This window comes from Ambystoma mexicanum, chromosome 3p (genome assembly GCF_040938575.1).
Source record: "Ambystoma mexicanum isolate Mex_15411 chromosome 3p, UKY_AmexF1_1, whole genome shotgun sequence".
Classification (NCBI taxonomy): Eukaryota; Metazoa; Chordata; class Amphibia; order Caudata; family Ambystomatidae; genus Ambystoma; species Ambystoma mexicanum.
Genome location: NC_090925.1, coordinates 654,691,672 through 654,709,654, shown reverse-complemented (window position 1 = coordinate 654,709,654; position 17,983 = coordinate 654,691,672).

Here is a 17,983-nt window from a genome sequence, read left to right as displayed (position 1 = left end):
CATTCAAACAGACCCTAACTTCCTTTTTGCCCACTTTGTTACCTGTCCCGCTTCTTCCTTAACCCTTCTCTTATCTCTTGGGAACTTTTGCAACCAGTACTCACGTGTTCAGTCGGGTGGTCCGAGAGTCACCGTTCACGGTCTACCCACAATCTGGTCCACACCCCAACCAAGCAGTGGCCTGCCTCGGCAAGCAGCTTTTTCAGTTGGGTATTAGTTAACCAGGAACCCTTGGACCCTTCTCGTTGTGCATACAAATGGTCGACCGCAGAGGTGATGGTTTTGCTGGGGGGCGTCCCGGATCTCGCCGCATGGCACGGCCCTCGAGGCACCTGTCCCAAATCACGTCATGGAGGGTCACAAAATGTAAGAGCCCTCAACGGCTCAAACGTGCAATAAGAATAAATGAGACACACCCCAGACGGGGAATGAGGATAAGAGAACAAGTTGCGAGAGTTCAAAATGTTTTATATAGAATTGGCATCCAAAGAACTCTGCTGCCCAAGAGCGCTTTGGCAAACGTTTCAGTTACATCACATTATAAAGAGAAAAATCATCATAGATGACGCATTCAACATAGGGTACTAAGTCAGTGCAGGATTGGATAGACATTATAGCACTATATGTTCATAGAGGCACTGTTTCATCCGGTTGGTTGCTCCTTTGGAGGGAGGGAGAACATCACATGGTCCGGCTGTCAGCGTCCAGGAGGGGTGAAAGTCAGGTTGCTGTGAAGCGGGGTGGCCACTAACTAAGCTAATATAATACATCTTAGTGAAGCATGCACTAAATAATGATCATTGCAACTCTTTTGAACAAATCATTGTAAACCTCCAAACTACATTCATGTATTTACATCATTAATAACTGAGGCTTATATGGGGCATCAGGTTAAGAGTTTTGACCAACATGATAACATTGATTGAAGCAAGGGTCTGGACTCATAAAGAATCTAAGGCAGGTTGGCATTTGTTAGTAGTGAGAGACAATATACTGCAACAGAGGTCTAATGTTAGCTGAGGGCCTGCTAGGTGGGCATCGTGGCGAGGTTGCATATCTGGTACATCAAAAGAATACCTTGCAGGGACACATGGTTACACTGCCAGTAATTTTCCAATAGCGAGGGTGAGGGGGCATGAACAGATTTGTGGAGATGGATGTGCTACTGGGCCTGGCTCAAGCCGGTTCACGCTCGGGGCAGTGATCTCAGAGGAAGAGTGAGATGTTACATTTGTTTTTTGTTGCAATTACCTCCGGCTTGAGCGTGAGAATGGAGCTGCTGAGTTTTCCAGACACAGTGAGAGAAAAGGTGGGGGCCATGTGCACGGTGTGCACGACGCTGCAAAGGGGAGAGGAACCTTTTCGTATTATCGCAGTGAGGCCTAGTTACCAAGATGGCGTCAAGGGGGTACAAAATGGATGCCTTGTGTCCTGCGCAACAGCCCCATCTACACAGGTGCCAACCAATTCTGGCATGGGGGCAATGGGGGCACTCCCCACCATTGGAGGCACATGGTCCAAGTTTGTACAAAAGGAAGGGAGGGATGGGGGGCCTACTGGCCCTTAACTCCCACACACATGTTTCGTCCTTGTTGGGCCTCATTAGGGATGCTCATCAGTGAGGTGAAACCTGGTTCCATATGGCTCAGAAAGCAAGGCATACATACCCTCTCTCATGTAGGGAGACACACTATAACCAAAAAAAGAAAGTGATGGGTGGAAGGTTTTGAATAAATCTGAACTACTGGCACTGCTCTCTGCAACCTTCCACAGCACAAGTTTTTAGACTGTCTGTGCAATTGACCCAAGCTACTCCTCACTGATGAGACCCAACAACGCTGAAACATTCTGTGGATGCTTGTGGTCTTGTGCAGAAGGGATGTTATCAAGCAGTTTGGGTTGGGCTGGACTGGCCCTTTTGAGGTGGGACTATGCTTGATTTGCATATGGTATTTCCTCTTTTGTAATAGCTTGTCAGACAAAGAACAATGATCTGGAGCGTTGCCCAGAGAAATGCCAGAGGTTAATATTAATTCAAAACCTTCCAGCCATCACCTCTTTTGTTTTGCCTTAGTCACCCCAAGTGGGACGGTTATGCCCAGACATGCGTCCTGTAGACCCAAACTACTCCTCACTGATGAGGCTCAACAAGGCTGAACAAATGTTTGTGGATGATTTTGGTATTGTGATGAAGGGATGTGACCAGGCAGTTAGGGCTGGACTGCCCCTTTTGGGGTGGGACCAAGCCTTATTTGCATATGGTCTGTCTCCTTTTGTAATGGCATGGCATGCAAAAACAATGGCCTGGTGGGAATGTCATAGGTTAAGATTCATTTCAAATCCTTCTAGCCATCACCTATTTTGTTTTGCATTAGTGACCCTAAGTGGGGCGGTATGCCCAGACGTGGGTCATGTGCCTGCTGGCACTGCAGGCCCAAGCTACTCCTCGCTGATGAGGCCCATCAAGGCCTAAATATGTTTGGGATGCTTGTGGTCTCGTGAACAAGGGATGTGATCAAGCAGTTAGGGCTTGACTGCCCCTTTTGGGGTGGGACCAAGCCTGATTTGAATATGGAGTTCTTTTGTAATGGCTTGGCAGGCAAATAACGATGGTCTGAAGGGTTTTCCAGAGCAATACAAGAGGTTAAGATGAATTCACAACCTTCCAGCCATCTCCTCTTTTGTTTTACTTGTGCTACTTTCAGACATATGATGAGGGTTGGTTTGCTCCCAAGGACTGCGCACACAACCCAAAATTAAAATGCTCAATTGGGCGTTTAATGCAATTCAAACAACAGCCGACACGTATTTCAAGCAAAAGCTCTTCTTGCAAGGCTGCGAAATTATGAACATATTTTGTAAATTTTTGACAATCATAGTAATAGGATGAGCAACAATTGGACATGAGACAGAACCAAAGACCATACAGTAAGCATTAGGGTGGCATATAAAATAAACGTCACAAAATTTCCCAACAAGATATGCCAAATTGATTAGCATTGCAGAGTATAATAACATAACAATCAATGCCATGTGTAAAAAAGGAAAGAAAAAGATAAATGTGCATGAATGTTGGGAACGGCCCTGTAAATACAGAACTCGTCAAACTTGTGTCTAAGTGCTTACAGTTATAGGAAATTAGTTTTACCTGAGGAGGCTTGGCACTAGTTCTATTGCATGGGGAAAAACAAAAAGCAAGAAACAGAAGGTGTTTTTTTTTTAATGGACAATTTGGATTTTATGAAAAAGCTCTAATTGGTTGGCTTTCATAAATTTGTCAAAATTAAATTGCTTGCCTAAAGCAAGTTTACCCAAATTAACTTGCATCTATTCTTACCTTTGTATACGGTAGATGGATATCTAATAGATTTTCAATTGCGGCTCCGCTGCAAGCGGGAGAAAACTAAGTTAGCCGCTTTGCATATGAAGAAATTAAGTAGCACATGAGAAAGGATAGTATATAGATTGTAAAACCATACCTATATAAACGCATGTGCGTATTCAAACGTAGCTGTCAGGCAGATCAATTGTGATGTAATGGAGTGAGATTGGAGCAGGCACGTGGCATCGGGTAGAGGGGGAGACAGGGGAGACAGGAGAGGAAGTATCTAATTAGTCAAATGATTAACACTCACAAAGGCGAGACGGTCACATGCGCATACCCCCATGGCAAATTGTCCGTAGGGGTCAACGCGAAAGACCTGCACTTACCGGCGTTTCCGCCCGACTGGTGAGATAGAGCCTCGCGCGTGATGGCTGAGCTCTTATTTACAATGCGGCCAGCACCATGTGAACAACTAGAGCTCCAACGTGAGCTTGTGGTGGGTATGTTGGGTGTGGGCCCAAGACCTATTCTATATGCACGGATGTGCGGCTGAATTAAAGTTCAAGAACTAGTAATATAATTATAGTTAAATTAAGGGACAAATTCAATGTACATGGAGATGCCGCCGAAGTGTAATTTGGGGGATGGGACTATATTTACATAATACCCGGCAATGTTCACACGAAGCGTTAGCAATGAAGTCTTGTTGTATGTGCAAAAAATTGTGGTTATAAGTCACCTGAGAGAGACCTAATAATTCTGGCCAGTGCCCGGGATTAACCTGATAAACGAATAAGGAAGATGTAAATGGCCATGATTAGTGGTCCCAATGTCCCCCAATTCCCGATGCTACGTGCTTGCAAACCAAAAGAAATGGGAAAGTTACATTAAACAGTGGTCAAGCCATAATTTGATTAGAAGTTATCAGTATTGTAAATACCAGATAGTTCCCATCATCAATTATCTATAAGTATGTATGGAGCCCCATACTAGTCTGATGTAAGGAATACGCACAGACTTCAGAGAAACACAGATAGTTCATGATCGCTGTTGAGGCCATTAGATACGGTTCGGTATTGACAAATTAACTGTGATTCCAATTGTCTCAATTTGAGGGTAAGGTTACCTCCACGTTGTGGTACGGACACTTTAGCCATGCCCACAAATTTGATCTGTGACTTGTCATCATACTGATAGGATTTTTGCCAGTGCATGGCAAGTGGATATTTAGACTCCTGGTTTGAAATAGTAGATAAATGTTCGCATATTCTCATTTTGAGAGGTCTGATAGTACTAACAATGTAGTGTTTTCCACATAGGCATATAATGCAATAAACACAGAAATTTGTATTACAATGAATGAAAGAATTCACTTTGAACGTACCAAGTTTACCAAAGTCAATATTTGAAGTCTCGAGTGCATAGCAACACATTGAACATCTTCCACATTTGTGGAAATAGTGGTTAGATCTCTGAGAGAGCCAGTTTATGGCAGGTTGGCGGTTGGACATAAATGAAGGTGACAGGATGATTTTGAGGTTGCTTGCTTTGCTGTAAATAAAATTTGGAGTTTCATCCAACCATGGTGAAATCTCATGGTCTAGCTGTAATAGATGCCAGTGGCGTTGAACAATTTTGTACAGCTTAGAGCTATCTGTGTTATACTTTGTAATAAATTTCAATTTATTCGTATGGGTAGAGTTATGTCTAATTTTAGGGGTGAGTAGATCCACCCTCTTCATGTTATGTGCAGTTTGTTGAGCTTGAGTTGCTATGCTGCGGTCATAACCTTGTTTTTGGAATTTCTCACGTAAGAATACACATTCTTGTAGGAAGTCCATATCATTTGAACAATTCCTGCGAGCTTGAATAAATTCACCTTTCGTTATATATTCTTGATAACAGATTTTCTATGACAACTAGAGGCCTGTAAGATTGTGTTGACTGAAGTTGCCATGCAAAATGTTTTAGTGACAATTTAATTATCTACCAGAGTGATAGTTAAATCTAAAAAGTAAATACTGCTGGCACTGTATTCATGTGTAAATGAGATACCCCAATCATTGTTATTCAAGTGGTTTACAAAGCCCAACAAACCATCTACTGTACCTGTCCAAACCAACAACACATCATCTATGTAGCGTTTCCAGACATGGGTGAATTCAACAAACAGATTGTCTACAAATGCAAATTGTTCCTCAAATTGATGCATGAAAATGTTGGCAAGTGCCGGGGCATAGCTAGCCCCCATGGCTACACCGATTTTCTGTTTGTAGTAGCAATTGTTGAACAGGAATACATTATTAGTTAAAGCACAAGACAACATTTCTTTAACCATTACAATATGATCGAAATCGGATGCAGAGTGTTTACGGTAAATAAAGTCTACACTTGCAATTGCTTTTGCATGATTAATAGAAGTATACAAGGCTTTGACATCGATTGTGACCAACAACATCCCAGGAATGACTGCCATTTCTGATAGAATGTGCAGTTTATGCATTGTATCCCACAGAAATGAGGGGATTGAATTAACTAAAGGTGCTAAACATTCATTAATATAGATGGAAATATGCTACATGATCCCAGAGGCAGCATTTCTGGTGCTTGTCTACTTGTAAGCATTGTCTGACACATGCAAGTACCCCAGTTCTATGCTTAATGCTCATATAATTTGCGGATCTCCATATATGTTAAAGGCATGTTCAACAGATTCTCATTTGGATCTACTGCATGGGTGTCACCTGGAAAAATCCTGTTACCCTTGGAATATATTTGTGGTTGTATTTAGCAGCAGGGGATTTATTTTCTTTTTAGATGAGTGTTCCAAGTGGAAAACAACAATTAAAATGGATGTGCAGCTCCTCTGTGAACTTCACCAGTATAGAATGAAAATCTAAATTCCTCCAGCAAAAGAATGGAACCCACTGTGTCAAAGCACTCTGGTCCTAGGCACAGGAGCGACGCAGTACCAACCACCCCCACTATGGTCGTGGAGCCTGCAAGTCGAAGCTTACGCAGGCTACCCGGACCAGAGCAGGGAAGGAGGGTTAGGGTCTCGTGGATTGGATAGGTTGGGGGTTTTAGGGAAACCGGATTGAGGATTGGGTAGCGGTTGTGGATAGGACGGGGAATTATAGGGAAAAGGGTTGATTGTTGCACACTTTAGATTGTACTTGGTACCAAGTAGCTATTTGCACACCACCTCCACATAGTCAGACTTAGGCCCCCTCACTGATTAATCTAATGTACAAGTCTAAGCCATGCACCTAATTCTGTCCACAACTAATTAGCATTTTTCAGCATGCACACTTAGCTCTGGTTTTCAGTGTCCTGTCCATGATGAAGCCGTCAAGTCTTGTGGCAGGTCCGTAATGTTCAGTGCTGGTCCAAGAAGCTAAAAGAAATAACACGAGTTAGGGTTTTGCCTCTGCATTCCCATAACCTTCTCATTCATTCCTCACACACATACAAACACACAACATTCCTTGCTGCCACCCGAGCTCAGATCACGGGCTCTTGAGTGTGCCAAAGTTCGCCACTCTTCGGAGGCTTTTCCACTTGTTCCTGATGTGGAAAAAATGCCAGTGTTAACTTCCACGGGGGTCTTCCTTCAGACCGCCGCGGTAACTTTTGCCTATGTGTTTTCGCCTCCCGTGGGCCTAGTCCTCCCTGGTCCCAGGAGGCGGGAACACACGTACTAGCGTTTCGTACGGTTCACTTCCCCACTACAAATACAAGCGCGGATTAGCGACGCGCCTAGGAAACACGCCCACTTATCTTTCCAGTAGGCGCAGGGGCTAGGAATGGGCGGGCTAAAGCCCCCTGCGCTTCTCCCCCCGATCCCTCTGATCCCCAAGATGGGTTTAAAGACTTATTCTTGCGGGAGCGAGGGGCCAAACTGCTTCTCCGGCGGGGCGGGGCCCCTCGCGAATGATTCTGGAGGAGCTGGGCTCTGCACGTCCTCTCCTTCCGAAGTCTCAAGCCCAAGCCCCGTGCCTCGGGGCTTGCGCACGCGCGTTGATGTGCCACACCCTGCTGGACTCCTGATTGGCCCGTGGCGCCCCTGAGCATGCTGGGAGTTGTAGGCAGGAGACTGCTTCTGCTGGGAGCTGTAGTTTTTGAAGGCTGCTTTTCTGCAGAAGGGGCACAGCAACCTTTTAAATGGATACAACTTTCTGGACCCAACTCGTACGCTCATCACAGCCCCCACCATGCCCCTCTGCACCCCTTGTCTTGGTCTGGTCTTGGCTTTGGCCCTGACAGCACTCCCCCTCCCACGGAAGGTAGGCCCTCCGGGTTTATCTGGATAATTCTTATGGAAAGTGCGCAACAATCTCGGAGCATGGACGTGATGTGAGGGCTCCCACGAGCGCTCTTCAGGTCCATACCCTACCCAGTCCACTAAATAATACAATTGGCCGTTAGTGCTCTTTTTGGAGTTCAAAATTGCACGTACTTCATATTCAGGTTCTCCGTGAACAATTATCGGGGGGTTTTTCTTAACAGGAGTTCCATACGGGGCAGGTTTTAGCAGGGACGTGTGGAACGTGGGATGAATTTTCATTCGGGATGGTAATTCCAATCGAATTGCAACTGGATTCACGATTCGTACAATTGGGAATGGGCCTAAGTAACGGGGCTGTAATTTCCTGGGACCATCCAATCGAATATTGCGGGTGGAAAGCCACACTTTGTCACCCACACGATAGGGAGGACTGGCACGGCGATTTTTGTCTGCCTAATACTTATAAGAGTTTTTTGCTCTAACGAGATTACCTTGTACCTCCTTCCATACTTGCTCAATTTCAATTCGCTGTCCCGCTAGTGTGGGCAATTCCACTCCTAAGGACGGGACAGCTATGGGAAGAATACGTGGATGTCGTCCATAAAGACAGTAAAAAGGAGTCTTTTTGGTGGACGTGTGTACAGCATTATTATAGGCCAGTTCAGCTAACCAAGTATGCTGGACCCAAGTGGTTTCTCTGCTTGCAGCAAAGCAACGCAAGTATTGCTCGAGCCCTTGATTCACACGTTCGGTTTGGCCGTCGGTCTCTGGATGATACCCGGATGACAAATGGACTTCCATCCCAATAATCCTACAAAATTCACGCCAAAATCGTGAAATGAATTGTGGGCCTCTGTCGATAATAACATGGTGTGGAAGCCCGTGTAGGCGAATGACGTTTTGCAGGAAGAGTTCCGCAATTGCACTAGCGGTTGGGACTCCCTTGCAAGGAATAAAATGGGCCATTTTTGAAAAGGTATCTACTATAACCAATATTGAAGTGTAACCTTGTATAGGCGGGAGATCCACAATGAGGTCCATGGTTACAGTGTGCCATGGTACGTCCGGAGTTGGTAAGGGACGCAGAAGGCCTGCAGGTCTTTGGTGACTGGCCTTATTGCAGGCACAGATGTCACACTTCAATACGTGTTGTTGAACATCTTGTCGCCACTTTGGCCACCAAAAATATCTAGCCACCAGTTCTTGTGTTTTTGATCTTCCCGGATGACCTACAAGGGATGAATCGTGACACCACGACATGGCCTTTTCCCGGAGTGCCGTAGTAGGCAAATACAGAGCATGAGCGTGGTAGGGAAGCCCTGCAAGAACTACATTCCGAGGGTCCTGTTTGCACCAATGGTGCAATTCCTGCATAGAGATTTCTTTCTGAATTGCTTCAAAGAAGTCAGAGGTCGCTCCAATAATATGAACGGGAGGGATTATTGACTGGGGCGTGGGGTTCGCCTCTCGAATTGTCGGCTCGGGATAGCGTGATAAGATGTCAGCTTTCTGGTTGCTGTTTCCGGGCCTATATGTGATGATAAAGTCGAACTCTGCGAAATACATGGCCCAATGCAACTGACGCGGGCTCAGGGTCTTGGCGGTTTTGATAAATTGTAGGTTTCGGTGGTCTGTGATTACTGTTATCGTATGACGTGCTCCCATCAGATAGTGCCGCCATTCACTAAATGCTGCCTTTATTGCCAGCAGTTCTCGATCAGCGATGATATAATTCACCTCGGCTGGCAGCAGCTTCCTTGAATAATAGGCCACCGGATGTAATAAACCCGTCATGGGATCTCTTTGGGACAGAACGGCCCCCAAAGCATAACTGGAGCCGTCCGTTTCAACCACAAATGGTCTGGACAAGTCTGGGTGTTTTAGTACAGGAGCGTCAGTGAAGGCCTTTTTGAGCTGGTTCGGCTGAGGCATCCCAAATAAACGGGCAACCCTTACGAAGAAGCTTCGTGATTGGAGTAACCAATGCTGAAAAATTCTTAACAAAGCGTCTGTAAAAGTTTGCAAACCCTAGAAAGGATTGTATATCCTTTACATTAGCCGGAGGTGCCCAATCTAAAATTGCCTGCACCTTTTTGGTATCCATTTGTACGCCGGTTGGGGTTAGGAAATAACCTAAGAACTCCACTGTGGTACGATGAAACTCGCACTTTTCCAGCTTTGCGTAGAGATGATGTTCTCGCAATTTCTGCAACACCGCACGAACATGTTGGACATGTTCCTGGAGACTACTGGAATAGATGAGGATGTCATCAATGTACACAACAGCACATACATCTAAATATTCTCGAAGTACCTCATCCAGGAAATGTTGGAAGGCGGCGGGGGCGTTACAGAGGCCGAATGGCATGACCTGATACTCATACAATCCGAACTTGGTTCGGAAGGCGGTCTTCCACTCGTCTCCTTCACGTACCCGTACCAAGTGGTATGCGCCTCGAAGGTCCAACTTGGTATAGATGACCGCATCCCTAACTTGGTCAAGAGGTACAGGGATTAAAGGGAGCGGATAATGGTTTTTAATGGTTATCCGGTTCACTCCGCGGTAATCAATACAAGTCCGGAGCTCCCCAGACTTCTTCGGTACGAAGAACAGAGGTGACGATACCGGAGAATTGGAGTGCCGAATAAAACCACTCTTGAGGTTTGATGCTATATATTCCCGGAAGTGGTCATTTTCAGCCTCGGTCAAAGCGTAGATGCGGCTGCATTGCAATACCGCTCCTGGCTCCAGGTCTATCCGGCAATCAAAGGGAAGGTGTGGAGGTAAAGACTCAGCAGCCTGTTTATTAAACACATCCACAAAGTCGGCATATTCTTGGGGCAGATCTTCAGGACGTACCTCTGGTTGACTATTAGCAATGCAGATGGAGCGTATGTCCGGCAAAGCCTTTTTTAAGCAATGTTCTCCGCAATATGGAGAATTCAGGTCTATCGACCCTGAGGTCCATTGAATGTGAGCGTCATGCTTCTTTAACCATGGTAATCCCAGGATAAGCCCAAATTGCGGGGCGGCAATAATGTCAAAGGCAATCTTTTCTGTATGCCCATCTCCACACTGAAGGATCATAACACAGGTACTATGGGTAACGGGACCTGAACTAAGGGGGGTACCGTCTACTGCATGTATCAGTTCTGACTTAGGTTTACATTGCACTGGAATTCCTAAAGTACCCACGAACTGGGCATCGATGAAATTGCCAGTCGCACCCGAGTCGATTAACAGTGTAACTTGTTTCTTTTTTGTCAAGAACTCTAGGCAACCCTTCTGAGTGATATATGGGCCATGATTCGAATAGCTTGCAATTGGGGCCCTGCTGACTAGGCTCGACCGGGTGACCCCCACTACCGGCGAGCCGAGGCGTTTCCCTGGGTTTTTGGTTTGGCGGGGCATTCGCGAACGAAATGCCCAGCCTTACCGCAATACATACAGACCCCGTCTTTTCTTCTCTGCTCTTTCTCTTCTTTAGTTAGGGGGCCCCGGATGGAGCCGATTTGCATCAGCTCATCACCCTCAGATTTGTCCACCGTCCCACGAGATCCTTTAAATTGGTCTAACCGTGGTACAGGACGAGATTCTCCTCTTCTCTTGTCGCCTCGCCTTTCCGCCAAGCGGTGGTCAAGACGCAAGGCTAAGTTTATCATATCCGAACACTCTCTTGGCTGTGGATCAACCTGAGCTATAAGATCCTTTAACTCATCTTTCAATCCCTGATAAAATAGGGACATCCTTTTTTCTCTGGGCCATTCGGCTTCTGCCACTAGCCGGTTGAACTGCGTGACATAAGTCACCAGTTCCCTATTGCCTTGCCTTAAACTCAGCAATTCCCGATCTTTACAGAGGGTAGCTGCCTGTCGATTAAAGATTTTCTCAAATTCCCCTAGGAACTCATCCCAGTCATACAGGACGGCATTGTCCTTTTGAACCAAAGGATTCGCCCAAGAGGCGGCGTCCCCTGTAAGGTACGATATCACAAAGGCAGTACGTGCTTGAGCAGACCGAAAGGCTGACGCCTTGGTAAGAAAGTGGAGACGACATTGGGTCAAAAACGTAGATAATTTTTGCGGATCCCCTGCATATCGCTCTGGAGGTGCAAGGGGAACTATGGCTTCCGGGGTTACATGTACCTGTAACGGGGTAGACGGTTGACCAGGTAAGGGCGATGCTTGGGCAGCTAGACTCCGTACTTGCGCGGACAAAGTTGCATATTCTTGCCTGGATGCGGCTAACTCCCCTTGCAAATCCTGCAAGGCTTTAGCAATTTCTTCCATGACTGTTGTGAGGGTTGGCTGTGCCGCTCAGGCGCCTGGAAAATACGTGGGCTTGCGCTTCTGTCAAAGCACTCTGGTCCTAGGCGCAGGAGCGACGCAGTACCAACCACCCCCACTATGGTCGTGGAGCCTGCAAGTCGAAGCTTACGCAGGCTACCCGGACCAGAGCAGGGAAGGAGGGTTAGGGTCTCGTGGATTGGATAGGTTGGGGGTTTTAGGGAAACCGGATTGAGGATTGGGCAGCGGTTGTGGATAGGACGGGGAATTATAGGGAAAAGGGTTGATTGTTGCACACTTTAGATTGTACTTGGTACCAAGTAGCTATTTGCACACCACCTCCACATAGTCAGACTTAGGCCCCCTCACTGATTAATCTAATGTACAAGTCTAAGCCATGCACCTTATTCTGTCCACAACTAATTAGCATTTTTCAGCATGCACACTTAGCTCTGGTTTTCAGTGTCCTGTCCATGATGAAGCCGTCAAGTCTTGTGGCAGGTCCGTAATGTTCAGTGCTGGTCCAAGAAGCTAAAAGAAATAACACGAGTTAGGGTTTTGCCTCTGCATTCCCATAACCTTCTCATTCATTCCTCACACACATACAAACACACAACATTCCTTGCTGCCACCCGAGCTCAGATCACGGGCTTTTGAGTGTGCCAAAGTTCGCCACTCTTCGGAGGCTTTTCCACTTGTCCCTGATGTGGAAAAAATGCCAGTGTTAACTTCCACGGGGGTCTTCCTTCAGACCGCCGCGGTAACTTTTGCCCATGTATTTTCGCCTCCCGTGCGCCTAGTTCTCCCTGGTCCCAGGAGGCGGGAACACACGTACTAGCGTTTCGTACGGTTCACTTCCCCACTACAAATACAAGCGCGGATTAGCGACGCGCCTAGGAAACACGCCCACTTATCTTTCCAGTAGGCGCAGGGGCTAGGAATGGGCGGACTAAAGCCCCCTGCGCTTCTCCCCCCGATCCCTCTGATCACCAAGATGGGTTTAAAGACTTATTCTTGCGGGAGCGAGGGGCCGAACTGCTTCACCGGCGGGGCGGGGCCCCTCGCGAATGATTCTGGAGGAGCTGGGCTCTGCACGTCCTCTCCTTCCGAAGTCTCAAGCGCAAGCCCCGTGCCTCGGGGCTTGCGCATGCGCGTTGATGTGCCACACCCTGCTGGACTCCTGATTGGCCCGTGGCGCCCCCGAGCATGCTGGGAGTTGTAGGCAGGAGACTGCTTCTGCTGGGAGCTGTAGTTTTTGAAGGCTACTTTTCTGCAGAAGGGGCACAGCAACCTTTTAAATGGATACAACTTTCTGGACCCAACTCGTACGCTCATCATAGCCCCCACCATGCCCCTCTGCACCCCTTGTCTTGGTCTGGTCTTGGCTTTGGCCCTGACACACTGTCCACATGTTTTGTGTTTTTAATCCTGTTTCAAGCCTCCATTTACAGCTGTGGAAAAGGTGCAGAAATAGGTGAGATGTTTTTATTGTGTCTAATGGAGGATAATAGGTTGCAGACATGCTCCTGAGTCTGTTGGTGATTTGGAGTTCATTTCTCCTGCATGTTCTGCTTTTCCCTGTGGGATAATTGTTATGGTCCTTTTCAGTGTGTTAATTTATCTACACACAACGAAGTAAAACAGTGAACAGCAGCAGCTCCCCTGGCACACTGATTCTCTCCGCTGCATGTGATAATAAGGCAGGGATAACCTTTTCCAGAACAAATCCAAATGATTTGGCAAGGAAAACCTCAGACCAATTTCTAGAATGGTCAGTCTAAGGTTCAACCACATATTCAACAAAAGTGTGGCATTACCCGTGTGTCGAGGGAAGACAGGGCCCCACTTATATACCCCCTTTTTGCAGTCCAATATACAGTGAAATCATGCACAAACATGGAAAAAATGTGTGAAGATCTGAGATGCATCACTGCCCATACCATCGGACAATCAGCACACATCGACCAGTCAGCAATTTTAACCCTGAAAATACTTCAGCTGCATGAGTGCTTCACACTGGCAGGAGTACACTAAGCTCTCCCCCTGTCCCTCACTGTAGTACATACCAGTGATCACCCATTATGTCAGCAGAGCGATATGGAAAGAGTTGAGAGTGGTCAGAATGATCATAAGTCCCAATGACAGATGGCACTTCCCCTACACTAACATAACTATAATGTTGTCAATAGATCTCTTGCCCTACTCATTTGTGGAAAATAATGGATACTGGCACATGTAAGGAAAAGAGGATGAACACTGGATGATTTTGTTTTATCTCTGACAAAACTGTACTGGAATTGTACGACAAGGTTATGGCTCGTGGATGCCCTGTCATGATATTAGCATAATTGTATTTAAAACTAAAATTACGGTACACATAACAATTACTTGCTAGTGGAAGGACAAATACACTATACTGGGCAGCTGGGTTAATTAGAGGGGCCATTGACAGACTATCTGCAGTTACCAACTACAGTATGTCATTAAGTTCACACCCCTCTACCCCAGTACTTACTCTTTGAGGTCTTGCAGCATGGCCCTACCACCTTCTTCTCTTCAGTCTCTGCCCCTCTTCCCTGGAGCATGATGTTCCACCTTACCCACATTTCTCCAGTTCTTTTTTTCTTTCACTGCATACGTTCAGGAACCATGGCGTTATTCTGAGCTGCAGGCTGTAATCCTTCCATTTGGTCCTGAACTCCAGGTGGCAAGGTTGCTTTTTATCCCGAGTCCCTGTCGACTGGGTAGTAGTGGAATAGGCTGTAGGGAAATACTCACAGTCCTTGCTGCTTAGCTGAGGAGACCATTTGAGAATCCGTAAGGGCTGTCAAAGTCAGCCAGCAGGTTTTGTTGATGTGCAGTCTTTCTCTGGCAAAACCTTTGCAGTAGCTGCATGATGAGCAAGTGGGATCGACCCACATAAAGGAGAATGGGGACTGAGTAGGAGGGTAGGGGACAGATCCCATTATCAATGAACATATAGGGCCTCATTACGAGGAAGTATGTAGCCATGCCGCTTTTTGTGGCATGGCTTCCCCCATTCCGGGTACCGAATCAGGCTTCCCTGAATGGGGAAATATCGGGCCATTCCGATCTTGGAGGTCCCGGTATTTCCCCATTCAGGGAACCCGGACCCGGTCCATCCCCATTCCCATTTGAGCCCCCATAGGGCTTAATGGAAATGGGGAGCATGCTAACAATGGGCCCGGTAATGACGGAAGGCTGATTCTGCTTTGAAGAAATAATATTCAGGATCTCATTTGACACTAAGATCCGTCTCAAAAGGGATTCTCCAATCTTTGGAGGCAGATTGAAGTAAGAGAACACTTTACACTAATAATGGAGGTCATGCAAACTTAATTAGCATTCTTGTCTGACCGGACACATGATAAGGTAAAGGCTGCACACCTGCCTATGAGAGCCGTTACAGCAGCGAGACTCAGTCGGAATCTTGATTATTAGAGAACTGATGCTCATCAAAAATCATTTGCTCTCAGGATTCAATTTGAAGGGCATCTACTCTTTGGAATATTACTGGAGGATAAGGTACATCTGGCCTTTAAGGCAAACAAACATGCTGATAAGCTATAGAGAAGATAAGCATACAGCAAGCAAGGGAGATCCTCACTGAAGAAACATTTGGATTATCACGTGAAAGGAAAAATCAGTCTAAGGCATCTGTCTAAAAGATCTCATAAAGTACAGCCATCCTCAGGGAAAGGCTTCCTAATAGCCCTTTGCAGACGTTGTTAAACCAGGATAGTAGGTGCTTTGCTCCAATGGCTTGCAGAGAATGGTACAGAGATTCATCAAACAACTTGGTCAATAGGATTGTAAGAAACATCTACAAATTAACGTTTTTAGAATTCTCAAATGTTTTCAAGGTAGTGGCCAACCCGCTTCCCAGTCTCCCTTGGGGAAGGGTATGCAATAGTTGGTGATAAAGTTGGTGATAAAGTTGGTGATAAAGAATTATGTATCATTGGTTCCTGGGAAGGAACGTGGACAGGAATATGGTTCAATAAATTCGAAGTCTCAAAACCCGGTCGCATGTTTTTTCTGGTCCTGGATCTAAAGAAGTTGAACACCTTAATTTCCTCCATGAAATTGAAAAAGAAACATAGGCAGAACATCATTCCGTTGATAAGGAACAACAATTTCTATCATCCATTGAGTTTCAGGATGATTGTATTCATGTGCTGAGTCACCAATTACATCAGCAGTTCTTGTGGTTTCTGGTACCAGTTCCAAGTCATTCCTTTTCAATCTCAGATATGTCATCATTTCCTACCTTGACAATTGGCTGAACATGTCTCCACCCGGTCAGTTCATTAAGGACCATCTCAGGATTTGGTGCAGTGTGTTAAATAAGTTTGGGCTCCTGGTAGAGGGAAAAAATCAACATCATCCCCTTCAAGCATCTACTGTTTTTAGGGGCTGAGTTCTTTTTGGCAATGAAGGGATGTGTATTGCTGCCAGATTATTAGGAAGTCAGACTGCACTCCCACTAATCTTCAGTATCACAAAGATTGAACAACAGCTAGACAGCTACTGTGGCTGTAGGGTCATATGGTTTCCATTGTAAGTTAGTACTGTGAGCAAGAATGCACATGAGGCCCTGTGTAGACTATATTCTGAGGAATCGGTCGCCGGAATTGAAGAACTGTGAGTTCAGGGTAACTCCAGTGAAAGCTGTACATGGACAAACTATTGAAAAGTTATTTTCTATCATTGGACTTCAGAGATCACTCATTCCATACATGCCAGCAGGAAGGATTGTGGGGCATCATTAGGGAACCTCCAGGAACAGTGATCAGGACAAGAAAATGCTAATTCTTTCAACTCAACGGAATTTCAGGTGAGTTATGTTGCTCACGCAGGTTGTTACAATGCTTTATTTAAAATATGTGTATGTTTGTCTTTGCTTCACTGTAGACTTACCTGTTTGCTCTATGAGCTGAACAATCCAGCCTCATCCCTTATAGAATTCTGAGGAGGAGAGACTATGGACAGGCGTCTTCTGCCACAAAGGATGGATTGGGCAGGAGAGCGAATGATGAGCTTAGGAGAAGAAACTGTTAGAACAAATGTTTAGGAAACAAGAGAGCAGGAGGCAGTGGGTATCTATGCTTAGAATTCTGAGTGTGAGCTTGATAATGGTTTACACAAGGGCCAACTGGGTTTGATAGCTGCCCGCAGCATAAAAAAATATCATGTGACAGAAATTAGATTAATTATTAGAAAAATGCATACAGAAATCAATATATCTTGGCCCTTGATCATGTTGTACTGCTTAAGTATTTAATGATTTGCAGTATCATACCCCACAACCCTTGCTCCTTTTTATTGATCCTTTGAGGGCCAAAGTTGGGCAGATCTGCATCCAGCAGAACCAGCAACTGGAGGCGGGCGCTGGTGCCGACAAGGTAACTGCACAAGGGCCTCCCAACAAAAAAAGGGCCTGCTCATGGTATCTTTTTTTTTCTTCCATCCATATTTTTGAGAACTTAGTCTTTTAAAAAATGTGCTGCCACAAGGCTTCAACTGGGAGTCGGGTCTGGTCAGTGTCTGAAATTATGGGAGCAACAGACTGAAGGTTACCCCAGCTCGGATCTGACACGATGGGCACATCCCACTGACTCACCACAATCCTTAAACAGCTGGGGAATTCAGAATCCACATATAATCAGTTGCCATTGCTATTATTTAATGTCTCAGAAAAATGTCCCTGGGCAAAGGCAGTGCATCGAAAACTAACATATTCCATATGCTCTGGGATCAAAGTCTAAAATCAAAGTGTAAAATAATGGGCCATGCCTACTCCGAGTGTGCACTTTTTTTATTTTTATTTTTTATTTTTATTGGTCCATTTCTCCACTTTATGAATGGTGAACAGTGCCCTCATTCAACCAAGCACAGTACTTTTCTGTATCCATTTAGATTATTTCCTGTTCATCCAGCCGGATTTTTTATACTTGAAGAAATGATATTAGGGTGAACAGTGCTGCTCCATTGGATCCTTCAAAAAGTACTTTCCACCACACTTCAATGCTTCTTGTACGATGAGTGTTAATCACTGGGGC